At 34.9% G+C, this 12,638-nt stretch overlaps 1 protein-coding gene across 4 annotated transcripts in view; it reads left to right on the forward strand.

Moving 5' to 3' along the window:
* Nucleotides 1–12,060: 12,060 nt before the first annotated feature.
* Nucleotides 12,061–12,638, forward strand: part of LOC145664137 (putative FERM domain-containing protein FRMD8P1) — a 180,947-nt gene continuing 180,369 nt past the window's right edge. For all 4 annotated transcript variants that reach the window (XM_081730533.1, XM_081730535.1, XM_081730537.1 and 1 more), the window contains exon 1: nucleotides 12,061–12,218. The gene's annotated coding sequence lies outside the window, so the exon portion shown is untranslated. The remainder of the gene's footprint in view (nucleotides 12,219–12,638) is intronic.

The raw sequence follows: 12,638 nt of genomic DNA on the forward strand, positions 1-12,638 counted from the left end.
AATATCTGTCTTAGGGAAAGTTAAACTCCGAAACCCTCTTGCGTACGTTACTTCTCACATCAAAATTTAAAGAATGTCTTATAATGTCTTCAAAGCGAAAACTTGTTTATTAACGTTAGTAGGCAATACTGACACAATACTGTGTTTGTGTGTGTGTGTCATTAGCTTTTCGCATAACAAGAAGTCACCTAAAGCCTCCAAACTTTGTGAAATAGATTAATCTTTATCATATCTAATCGTGCACGAAGCTATTTTTGATTTTCGGCTCCAGTGGAGGTATCGGAGGGACAAATCAAAATTTAGGCACGCTTTTGGTGTTTCCAAAATACATATTGCCTGTACACAACTAACAATATTTGTTAGCGAGTTTACATAACAAAAAGGATAAATGTGTTGCTCTTCTTTATTTGTTGGTTTCACTTACTTTGTCACTTTTATGTAATTTGGAAAAACCTTATCCTCTCCATGTGAAGAATGTGCACTTTAGCTAGTATTTCATAAATAAATGTTTCATTAATACGTATGTAATATGACATAATTCATTAGTTATTAAAAAAATCCAGAAGAGGTCGTTTATTTATATGAATGACATTTTCTGGATGATTATCTCAAAAATGAATCAGTTATACAATTAAGAATAAAATGAATTCTTGGCAGAACATCTTTTTATTTTTTTATTTTATTTATTTATTTATTTATTTATTTATTTTTTTTGTACCACGCGGAAACTGAATCTGCATTGTAGAAAATGTATTGAAGTAAGACTGACATTTCACGGCAAGATGGACGCGGAAAAAAGCGCTGCGGAGATGGCATGGTAGGAATGGCATGACACTTATTTCCATTTCTAAGGTCAAAGAAATTTGTGATGGACAACAGCGTGTTTTCTAACAACACAAATTGTACGCCCAATGGTCGGAAATGGTAGTTAACGCAGTTTTTCGCCAAATTGTTTTTTTGACTCACTACGCACTTTACTAAATATCCACGACATCACAACACACACACTTGATTATTTCTATTATTAATTATATAGGCTAAATTTAAGACTATAAGTGTCTGTGAAGTAGTGACTACGTAGTACTGAGAGTTGTTACTGCATCTGTTACTGTTGAGCATCTGTTACAATCTATCTTAAAATTGATTTTAATTGATTATTAGTTGTTTCATGATTTTTAAATTCTAAAATTTCACGACACTCTCTACGGGACAGCATGACACACCAGTGTGTCGCGATACACTGGTTGTGAACGTCTGGGTTAACCAACTGCCAAAGTTGGGACTACGTTGTAATTGGCCGTTTTGGCGAGATAAATGACGGCAAATTGTTGGCTGGCGAATATACACGTTCAACTATAGTTTACCATCCCAACCATGTTAACCATTCGCTAATAATTTCAAACCATACCGACCATTAGCCTAAAAATTCCCAACCATGCCGACAATTAGCCTACCAATTCTTAATCATGCCAACTATTAGCCTACCAATTCTCAACCACGACAACTATTAGGCTAGTAATTTCTAACCATGCCGTCCATTAGCCTACCAATTCCCAATCATGCAAACATTAGTCTAACAATTTCCAACCATGTCGACCATTTGCCTACCAATTGCCATCCTTGCCGACCATAAGTCTACCTAAGAGGTACCAAGTGTGATGCTAGGGTCTATAGTTTTTCTTTGAGTTCTCCCATTTCCTACTTTTAATATATACTAACAGTTCTTCCTTCACTATTTAGCTGGATTTATCGCCCACTTTCTTTACAAGGTATAACCTTGGGATCTTAAAATAAGATTTCATCTAATTTTACCTTCACATTTTTATTTCTTGTATCGCACAAGATAAAAATTGTCGAGAGTTTTGTAATCGTACACGTGAATTATTTCAACGTACGTATATAAACGTCATCGTACGTATGAATATACAATTTAGTAAATGAACGGCTCGGGAAAGCATATTAGTATGTCACATTTTCTAACATTTGAGTAAACTGGAGAACAAGGTTCAACATTCCCATGCAATTCTATCAGGGGTGTCATTTCAGACTTTGCTTGCGGAGGGGGTGTAAGAGCACCACAAACATAAGACTTTTACGTTTTGTTCTAGTAGTTATATTAGTAGACAATCGACTAAAGTATATGTATCCCTGAAACTATCGGGGGGGGGGCAATTGCCCCTCTTGCCCTCTCTAAATGACGCCCCTGAATTCAATGCAATGATATACCAAACAAGCTTCTCCTGCCATCTGCGGGTTCATTTAGGAAATTAAAATATTTATATACTGTCCTGTGGTTCGATTCCAACCAATTTCACCTAATAACTCAATCTCACCTTAAGTGACGCTTGCTATTATGTCCGCGCGTGAGGTAGGGTCAAACTTGAAACCCCATAGACCAAAGATGAGCGCTTGGCTACTTTAAAAAAATTTTAAAAAAATCCCGAGTCTGTTTTCAAGTGTTGAAGACTACCGTCCTGAACAGGGAGACGAACACAGAAACATCTAGAATAGCTAAAAATTCACCCATGCTGTTACAAAAGAACTCGAACTCTTAATGAGTTTCATACCATGATCGTCAGCCTCACTCCTAAGGCCACTTAACTTTTACTCACCGGCATTGAGACACAGCGACCGACGCTGGAAAATTGTTTTACGATTACACTGTGTATTTGTACAAACTTACAACGTCAGATGGGTTTTACTCCCTTTTACATTTTTATTTTATAACGCATTTTTAACCCCAAACAAGTAAGCTTATTTCCCTCTAGCTGCAAACACTTGTCGTTGCTGGGTCTTATAATTCAGAACCTGTATAAAAGGAGAGAAGTCCTTTGTCTGAGTATTTATCTGCTGCTGGTATGTAAGTCCGCACACCTAACATGTAAAGGGGTTGCATACAGGCAAGGAGTTCATAGAAATCATGAGAAACTTACATACATTTTCGCATTTTCGCTGTACATACACACAACACGTGTCAAAGATCTAGAAAATGCTTTGTACGCGCTTAGATCTGTTGAAGATATATTTTTGCTCAAAATCTAGTGGCTGTAGGTCTTACTTTCTATTATTATTATTATTATTATTATTATTATTATTATTATTATTATTATTATTATTATTATTATTATTATTATTATTATTATTATTATTATTATTATTTTATATTATTATTATTATTATTATTATTATTATTATTATTATTATTATTATTATTATTATTATTATTATTATTATTATTATTATTATTATTATTGTTAAAGAAGGTTAGAGAAAGGTACGGAGCAAGTTTTTATTAAAATCGGGCAGATTTTACAAGTAGTTGATTAATTTTATTTTTCTTAATGTATCTGTTATAAATCTCACCAAATGATTTGGGATCGTAAGTCTATAGTGTCAATTTAAAAAGAAATCATAAATGGTACTTCGCAAATATTTATGATCTTTTAAATATTTGATTTTAAGTTTGACAGTAAGACTATTCATGGCTTTGAATTAATTGTTTTAACAAAAGAGACACTGACCAAAGCTTAAAACTTTACTTTATTTTAAATTATAATTTGTAACTGTTTCGGATATCTAGCATATCCTTCTTCAGACACGATCGAAATTAATGAAAATACAGACATATATATAAATGTTGTTATAACAGAGTTTAAATTTAAGTTTGACGTCTCGTTCAGTAGCGAGGCTATATGAGACGTGGACCTATTGATTAACGTGGACTACAAACCACTTGAGTTCCCGCCGGGAGTCGAACCCGAGTCTCCCGCGCCAAAGGCGCATACGCTAACCACTTAGCCACGAAGAAGCTCGTCTTTTAGATGGTACTGTAGACCGTTTAGTCGGCATTCATTCAATATTATCTGCTTCATATTAGATGATATTTTCTTTTAAAAATAGTATATAGGAAACTTGGTTACATTGAGAAAAAAAATTGTAAGAAATCGTTAATTACCCTCGGATTGGGTATTATTGCTTGTAAACAAAGACAGTTGATTCTTTACTTGTTTTATAAGACAGTTACTCCTTTAATCATTCCCCAGAAACTAAAAGTATGAAACAAGAACAGGGGAAAATGAGAGCTTAATCATTGACTTATTGATCCAAACAACAACAACATGTATTATTACTATTTGTAACAGAATCGCTTAGGTAACGATGTTAAACCATAAACATTGCAAGAACTCACGACCACAATGAACTACCTGATTTTTCTTCTTCTTTTAATAACTAAAGACGAAACACGAAAGCAACCTAAACCAAAGAACTTAGAAGAAAACAATTATTTCTTCATAAAAACTAGTATCTCACTTGCAGGTTAATTTCCAGTGTAATAAATAATTTCAATTCTCATTATTTAATGAAGTGATGTAACATCAATGGAACAGAAATTGTTTAGGAATAATTTATACTGCGAAGGACTTCTTGGAACGAAGGCTTTAAAATTCAGCCGTAGATCCTCAAGGAGGAAAATATGGAGAGGTTTCTTTCTCTCCCCAACACCAAATTCCTGTACGTATGCAATGATTGAGGTTTGTAAAAATTGGTTCAAAATCAATTAAAGTGCCACAATTTTCTAAACTGATATCTTACTTCACAAATGATACACTGGTAAGAGTATTCAATAAGAATTCACGAACCTGGACCAAAATTACTATCAGAGGCGGCTCGTGAGGGAAGTTCAATGGTCAAAATTGAAAGTTTCTTCTCGTGAAACTAACAAGGGAACAGAGGGAGATTATATATCTAAGTGGAAGATGGTTTTACACCAATCGAAAGCACTCATGACACCTATTACGAAATTATAATAAAAAGTTTCCGAATGCATATACTGTGCGAGTTATATTAATATACAGTTTGTCTAGAAAATCCGTTGCAAGTCCCTAGAAATCGCAAACGGTACTACAGATGCCAAATCAGGAAAACACGTGTTTGATCATTTTAAAAGTACAACATATCAAAGCAAAAATTGTTGGCCCAGGGCCACCCGCAGGGTACCAGGCGGGGTCCAACTCAAAATTTGCAAATGGTGACGAGATCAAGTAGCATATAATTCGAAAGCTGTTGGGAAATGAACGAAGACGAAACAAGTCTCTACTCTCTAAAATTACCATGTGCAGATAGTGGCCGGTCAAAATGTCAGCAAAATGTCATTGTAAAATCTATGGCCATCCTCATAAATCTGAAATGGTGCGACAGATGTCAAAACAGGGAAACATGTGAGTCATCATTTTTAAAATAGTATGATTGAAAGTAAAAATATTTGTCTCAGGGTCCTCCACAGGGTCCCAGACGGGGTTCTACTCAAAATTTTCAAATTTCAAGGGAGTTAAATAGAATATTGTTTGAAAGCTGTTGTTAAATGAAACAACTACATGTGTATGGAAGTAGTTATTCACTGTGCATGTAAAATGAACTACGATTTAGAACTTTTGTCAAACACAAATGTCTAGAAAATCAGTTTCAGACTTTATGCAAACCATTTCCGATGCTATCTGATACAATATTCGGTGAAAATGGGAAAACTTACAATTAAACACGCATATGACTCGCACCGTACATGCATTCGGACCAATAATAATATTACAGTTTCTTAATGAGCATAGTTGGTGCTTTCGATTAGTGTATAAGCCATCTTCCACTTCAATATAATAATCTCCGTCCCTTTTCGTTTTTTGTTCTTGTCGTTTCTTTTCTTTTTCTTTCTTTCTTTACACATTAATGGGCCCCGAAGAGGAGAATCTCAGAATTTCCTTTCTTTACGTTGCGTTCACGAATTAAAGTGAAAACAAACGAACACCCGACTACAGAAAAAAAGAACTAAAACGCAAGATGTTTGCACAGAGTTATCGTAGAACGTCCAGACTTCTTCTATCTACTTTCATTTAACAGCAGTTTTCAAACAATATGCTACTTGACCCCCCTTGAAATTTGATAGTTTTCAGTTGGGAGTCCCCGTCTGTCATAGATTTTACAATGACGTTTTTGCTGACATTTTGACCGGCTACCATTTTGCACATGGCAATTGTAGAGAGTAGAGAATTGTTTCGTCTTTGTTCATTTCCCAACAGCTTTCCAATGATACGCTACTTGATCTCGTCACCATTTGTAAATTTTGAAGTGGACCCCGCCTGGGGCCCTGCGGGTGGCCTGGGACAACAATTTTTGCTTTGATACATTGTACTTTTAAAATGATCAAACACGTGTTTTCCTGTTTTGGCATCTGTAGTACCGTTTGAGATTTCTAGGAACTTGCAACGGATTTTCTAGACACCCTGTATATTAATATAACTCGCACAGTATATGCATTCGGAAAATTTTTATTACAGTTTCGTAATAGGTGTCATTAGTGCTTTCGATTGATGTCTAAACCATCTTCCACTTCGATATATAATCTCCCTCTCTTCCCTTGTAAGAGAATAAAGGTTATTTAATGTATTCCACGAGAAGAAGACTAAGGAAGAAGTTGATCAAGTGCTACTCGTATATATGGAATATTGTACTATAGACCTATGGTTCAGAGACTCGGACATTACGGAAGTTAGAGAAGAAATATTTAGAGAGCTTCGGAATGTGGTGTTGGTGGAAGATGGAGAAGAGAACGTGGACAGAGAGAGCAACAAACGAAGATGTTTTAAAACGGATAGGAGAGAAGAAAACGCTTTTAGCCAGTATCCTTCGTAGGAAGGCCAATTGGATTGGACAGATGTTGCAAAGAAATTGTCTTCTTTATACCGCCATAGAAGGGAAGATAGAAGAAAAGCGGGGAATAGGAAGAAGACAACAAGTGATCGATAAACTGAACGATAGAAGAAAACATTGGGAGTTAAAAGAGGGAGCTGATGATCGAGAAAAGTAGAAGAAACATTTCAAGGCATAAATCTAAATCAGTGGCGTAGGGAAGGGGGGCCCAGAGGGGCCGGGCACCCCAAAGAGGTCCGACAATGTACTTTGGTACTTTGATGTTTGTAATTTTTTATATATTTTTATGTTTATATATTTTTTTGTTTGTAATTTTTCTATATGTGCCTATAACAGCACTTGATCCCTCCCCACAAACACACATCCTGGATACGCTACTGATCTAAATAAATAAATAAAGCCTCATTAGTCCCAGAACCTACCAAAAGGCGGTTTGTGCGAATTTGGGAGGTTAGTATTTGGTTTGTGCGAATGAAATATCCAATCCATGTGGGTCATTTCCAGAGGCAAATCAATAGAAACTGCAATACCTGTCTAATTAAAATAATCGTAGTATGCACCAACACATTTTTGCCATCCCTATAAATAGTTTTTGTGGGTAGAGCTGGTTTAGGAAAGCGTTCTGGACGTTGGTCATGATCCAATCATTATTCTGAGCATATACAGTTATCATAGCAGATCCATTTTTCATCTAAAATGAGATTCTGATGCAGGAAACTTTCCCACTCATGCCTTACACTCACGATCTGTACACATTCGGAGATCAATTCTTATTGGCCTGTATCAACTCATGTAACACCTATGTTTCTCACTTACTGATTACACGATGTCGCCAAATGACACTGGTATGAAATATGCGAAACTAATCTGCAATGGCTCCAATATTTTCCTGAGTGTCTTGTTCCATGGTGTTTCTAGGAGCTCATCCGAAAGTGATGTTTGTCGATGCCATGAGGTTCATCTATGATGCTGTATCACCGGCACGAACTTTGACGAATTAACGGTGAATGGTGAGTTCATTCGCTTTTCCTGGACCAAATGCACTTTTTATTTGTCTTCCTGTGCAGAATGTCGAGTTTTAATTCATAAAGAAAAAAATCACTTCCAATTTTGTGTTCTCCATGTTGAATATTCATGGATAATGTAGCGGAACTTCATTTATGTAGTTACTGTTACCCCAAAACAATATTCCATATACCAGCGTTTCCCAACCTTTTTCAACTTGCGGCACACTCATAAATATTATTATTATTATTTGTAAGTATAAAATACAATTTTTTCCGTGATTACTGATCTCTTTCTTGCAGAGAAGAAAGCTCGATCACTGTTTCTTTCCCATGGTAAATCAATATGCTTATTTTTCATTCTAATTTAAAAATAGAAAATAATTGCAATAAAAATAGACTGTTTTTTTAAAAATGCACTTTCTTTTTCAAAATTGTATCCAATCTTTCACTAAGAAGGAATATCACTAAATAACGAACGAACAAGCAAATCTCTTGTACTTTTAAGACACAAATGTAGGCAATTTGTATGCATGTTTGCTTTGTCGAAAGGATTTAGCGGTATTTTAAAATTTCAAGTCACGAAATAGTCTGCAAATAATGAAGCAATAATGGTCATAATAGTGGTAAATACTGTTTTTAACATTAAAAATGTACAGAAAAGTAGCACAATAGGAAACTTATAATTTATTAACATGGTTAATATACATGACAATTTTCAAATATTATATGAAGGTTATTGTTAAATAATACAATATCAGTAATGTAACAATCTTTCATTGAGCTTGATGTTCTTTTATGATCTTTTTCAATTGCGGACGGATAGTTGATAAACACCCGCCTCATATCTTTCGGTTGTTACACTTAATCGCGTTCAATGCATAAAATCTTGCTTCAAGGATGTAGAAAAGGGAATGAGAACTTTCACAGCCTTTGTAGAAATAGGACTGCTGGAGAGAAATCCAGAATGATGCCCTGTCTTGCTGTGAGTGCTAGAGCCTCAAACCTCGGTCATTCCTCACATCGACCAATTCACTTTCTTCCTGAACATTTAATTCTGCTGACTGTAGGAGAGAATTCGCAAAGGGGTCCCTCACCCATTCAAATGAAGTCAACTGAAGTGTAGGAAAATACTTCTCAACATTGGTACGCAACAAAGACAGTGTGTCTGAAATGACTGTTGAGAGGTTTGTGTCAATTTTACAGCACTTTGTAAGCTCAAAAATGTCACATTAGATGTGTTTTCTAATTTTGTTCTACCAAAGTGAGAGTTTCTTCCTAAATGAACAAATTTTGAGTTGAGTTGAGTTAATTTTGTCACTTAAAGTTAGTATATTTTCGTTTTTTCCCCTGCATGCTTTGGTTTAGTGTATTCAATGTTTGGAATGTGTCGGCAAGAAAAGGTACTTTATTGCAAGAAGAATCATTACTAAGGAAATCGGCATATTCACTTTCTTCGGACAGAAAGAATAGGAGAACTTATTCTTTGAGTGTATAAAATCTTTACAAAATGCGACCACGAGACAATTACCTTATGGGGCGTTTACACTTAGTCGATTTAGTCGCACGACTAAATCGACTCGCTGCGTTTGCCACTAAATTGAAGCAACTAGGCCGAATCAGATTGATGGATGTGTTCAATTATTTCAACCACAGAAAATAGAACGTCTTTTAATTCAGTTGCCAGTCGATTAGTCGCCTTTGATCAACAAGCGAATAAGTTGAAATCCCGTTTACACGGTCGATTAAGTTGAAAGTGACGTCAATTCAACTGAATCGAACGCAAATCGACTAAGTGTAAACGCCCAATTACTTCTGTGTGAATAAGCAGCTGACTGTATTCAAAATTCATTGCAGAACATAGACCTGAAAATAGTCTTGTTTCAAGAGGTCTTGGCTTTATGTAATTAACCATTTTTACCACTTGATTTAATACTTTTGCAAGTTCAGGAACAAGTGATTTTGAAACAAGTGCTTCTCTACGGAAAAAAACAATGTGTAAATGTTATCTCCGGATTCTTTTGCTTTACTAATGCCAAAAATCCCTTTACGGAACCTGTCATAGAGGGATTGCCATCTGTGCCAACACTCAAACAAGATTTCCATGACAAACCTGATGCATCAAAATAATCACTTACTATATCAAATATATTTTATCCCTCAGTTGTTTGGGAGAGCGCTTTACAAAATGAAAACGGTATAAATTTGAAAGTTCATTCCATCTCTCTTTATGGACTTTCAATTGAAGCGTAACGTAGCAGCTAACCGTGAAAATGTGTATGGGGATCTGGCAAATAACATTCTATTACCGAAATACTGTACTATCTTTTGCACAGTATTGTAGGTATAATAATATACAACAATTACAGTAATTTTTCTATTGTAAAAGTTCATGGTAATATGAAATACAAATATACATTGTTTATGTGTCTTGCAATTTGATTACTATAGAATTAATAATTTTGTTTCGATTTTCTCGCGGCACACCAGCGGCCCTTTCACGGCACACCAGTGTGCCGCGGCACACCGGTTGGGAAACGCTGCCATATACTATGGATTTTTTTTAAAAAAAAAGCAAAATATGCTGATCTTATGTAGTTATTCGGGACTACACTTCTTAAATTTCGTATTAAACTTATTATTCTCGAAAGTTTTACACATACGTATTCTACATGTGCTTTCAACGTTAATTGCTTATCAAAAATAATACCAACAAATTTTACATTCTTTGATTCTGCCGGCATTATTCAATGAAAATATTTGTCTAGTAGTTTTATTTTCATTAAGAAGAAATCCGTTTGCCTTAAACCATTTCTTGGTATCTATAAAGGTTTCCTCATTATATATAATTAGCTCCGTAAGATTATTGTTAGTATTTAACAAGGTTGTGTTATCAGCATAAAGAAAGGATTTCGCTGAGATATTTAGTGTTAAATCATTTATAAGTAATTTAAAACAATAACGGCGCTAATACAGAACCTTAAGGAATTTCGTGTTTTATTGGAATGCTATCCTATTTAATTCCATTGACATTAGCAATGTGAGTGCGGATTCGTGGATGAAAGAAAACCGAATGGCATTTTTTGGACCCTATTTTCTAAAAAATATCCGTTCTTTTATAATTTCGGTGTTTGATAAGAGTATAAACTACAAAGATACAAATACATTCAAGTGTATTCAAACTGCAACTGAACAGACATAATGCATTAGCTACTAAATTTATTTCATTATCGTCAGTGACGGTCATATTAATTCTTTAGTACATGGATACAGTTAATATATCATTAACCCATTCAGACCTGGCGGTCACAATTGTGTACATTAAATTTTTATTGCATTAATTCTACTTAAAGCATTGTTGTGGGCATACAGGCCATTTGTTTACATTTGTGTAGCTTTGCTTCACTGTTATACAAGTAGCTGCTGCATTCTAGTGAGTAGTATGTGATAAAAGTATTGTAAATAGTCCATGGTGTTGTAGTTTTATCAACAGGTACTACCTCGTCGATTTTATTACAATAATTAGAAGTTTCTCGTTGCTGAACTATCTTTATGAAGTGCTTGCGTGTGTTTGTGAATATCTGTATTATTTTTGTGGTAAAATTACAAATATGACAAGCAATTCGTTATAACTTTATTTGTTGTTGAAATATAATGTACACAATTGTGCCCAAGAGGATCGTAATGAACAAATGCATTATCAATGAAAGCTCATTGAGTATGTGTTTTTGGGTGATAATATTAGTAAGAATTGGTTTGTTTTAGCTTCGATCGGACTTATATCAACGACATTAGACCAAAATTTTCTTATAAATTATATGGTACATTGAGTTAGTGTGTAATAGTACACGAATTAGAATCATGGATAAACCATCTGGTAGCAGCCCATCTCTCTCCACGGAGAAAATTTTAGATATGTTGAAGAAAGGTGACATTTCTAATTTCGATTTATCTGAAGATGAAACCGAGGAAGATTCACCGCTTGTAGAAAGTTTAGATGATCGGACAATAAAGCGTATTGGAGCGAATCAAGTACGTAGAAATATTTAATGTACACAAATGTGTACAACGGGACACCAATGCTATACAAAAACTAAAAATTTATATGACAGCGGAGTCCAGATGTACACATTTGTGCACATAAAATATCTGGAGAACTATGGGTAACAAAAACAAAATTTCAAGCAAAATGGCATCAGAAGACTCCAATGCGTTTAAAAACCACAACAAATATTTTTTTTCAAGCTTAAAACAAATTCAGGTCTGAAGGGGTTAAAGTAATAAAGATAAGTAGGGGTGGGTCTTTAAATTCAATGGGGAAAATTCAGGTTCGTGTTTGGCATCATCGCGAGTCTTGAGTTTAGCAACCCTGATAACAAGGGACTCCCGCATACCCTGTAGGGTGTCTGCTTGTTTGTTTACATCATCGTTTATAATTGGATCACAATCATTTTATCTTGCCATAAGTACATATTAATGGCTGGAGTTAGAAAAGAGATAGACGAGTATGAGGTTAGTACTTACTACTTATAATTTATTCCATAATTGTATTGTACTAGAGGAAATAGCATTTCAGTGGTGTATAAAGGAAGCAGGGGGTTGTCAGGTACTACGGATGAGCAGTTTACCATGACAAATTTCTAAAGGTTATTATCCCGTGGTTTATATTAATTAAAAAAAATAAAATAAAATGCAGTGAAATTCTTTCGAGTACTATGAAGACGATTATTAATGAAAAAAAAAAAAAACTACACGTTTACTTTTGGCACACCACTCGAGCAGATTTTTCGTGAATGAATGAGAAAGTGAATATTCTGAGTGTGAAGTAATTACTGTCAGTGCACAGCGGCAAGGTTCTAGATTACTGGTACCCCTTCCCACTTAGCAGCAATAAAGACAGAAAACAACGTGCCCTGCGGGGCTCTAACCCGG

The sequence above is a fragment of the Thermobia domestica genome, chromosome 11, assembly GCF_964235325.1.
Source record: "Thermobia domestica chromosome 11, izTheDome1.hap1.1, whole genome shotgun sequence".
Classification (NCBI taxonomy): Eukaryota; Metazoa; Arthropoda; class Insecta; order Zygentoma; family Lepismatidae; genus Thermobia; species Thermobia domestica.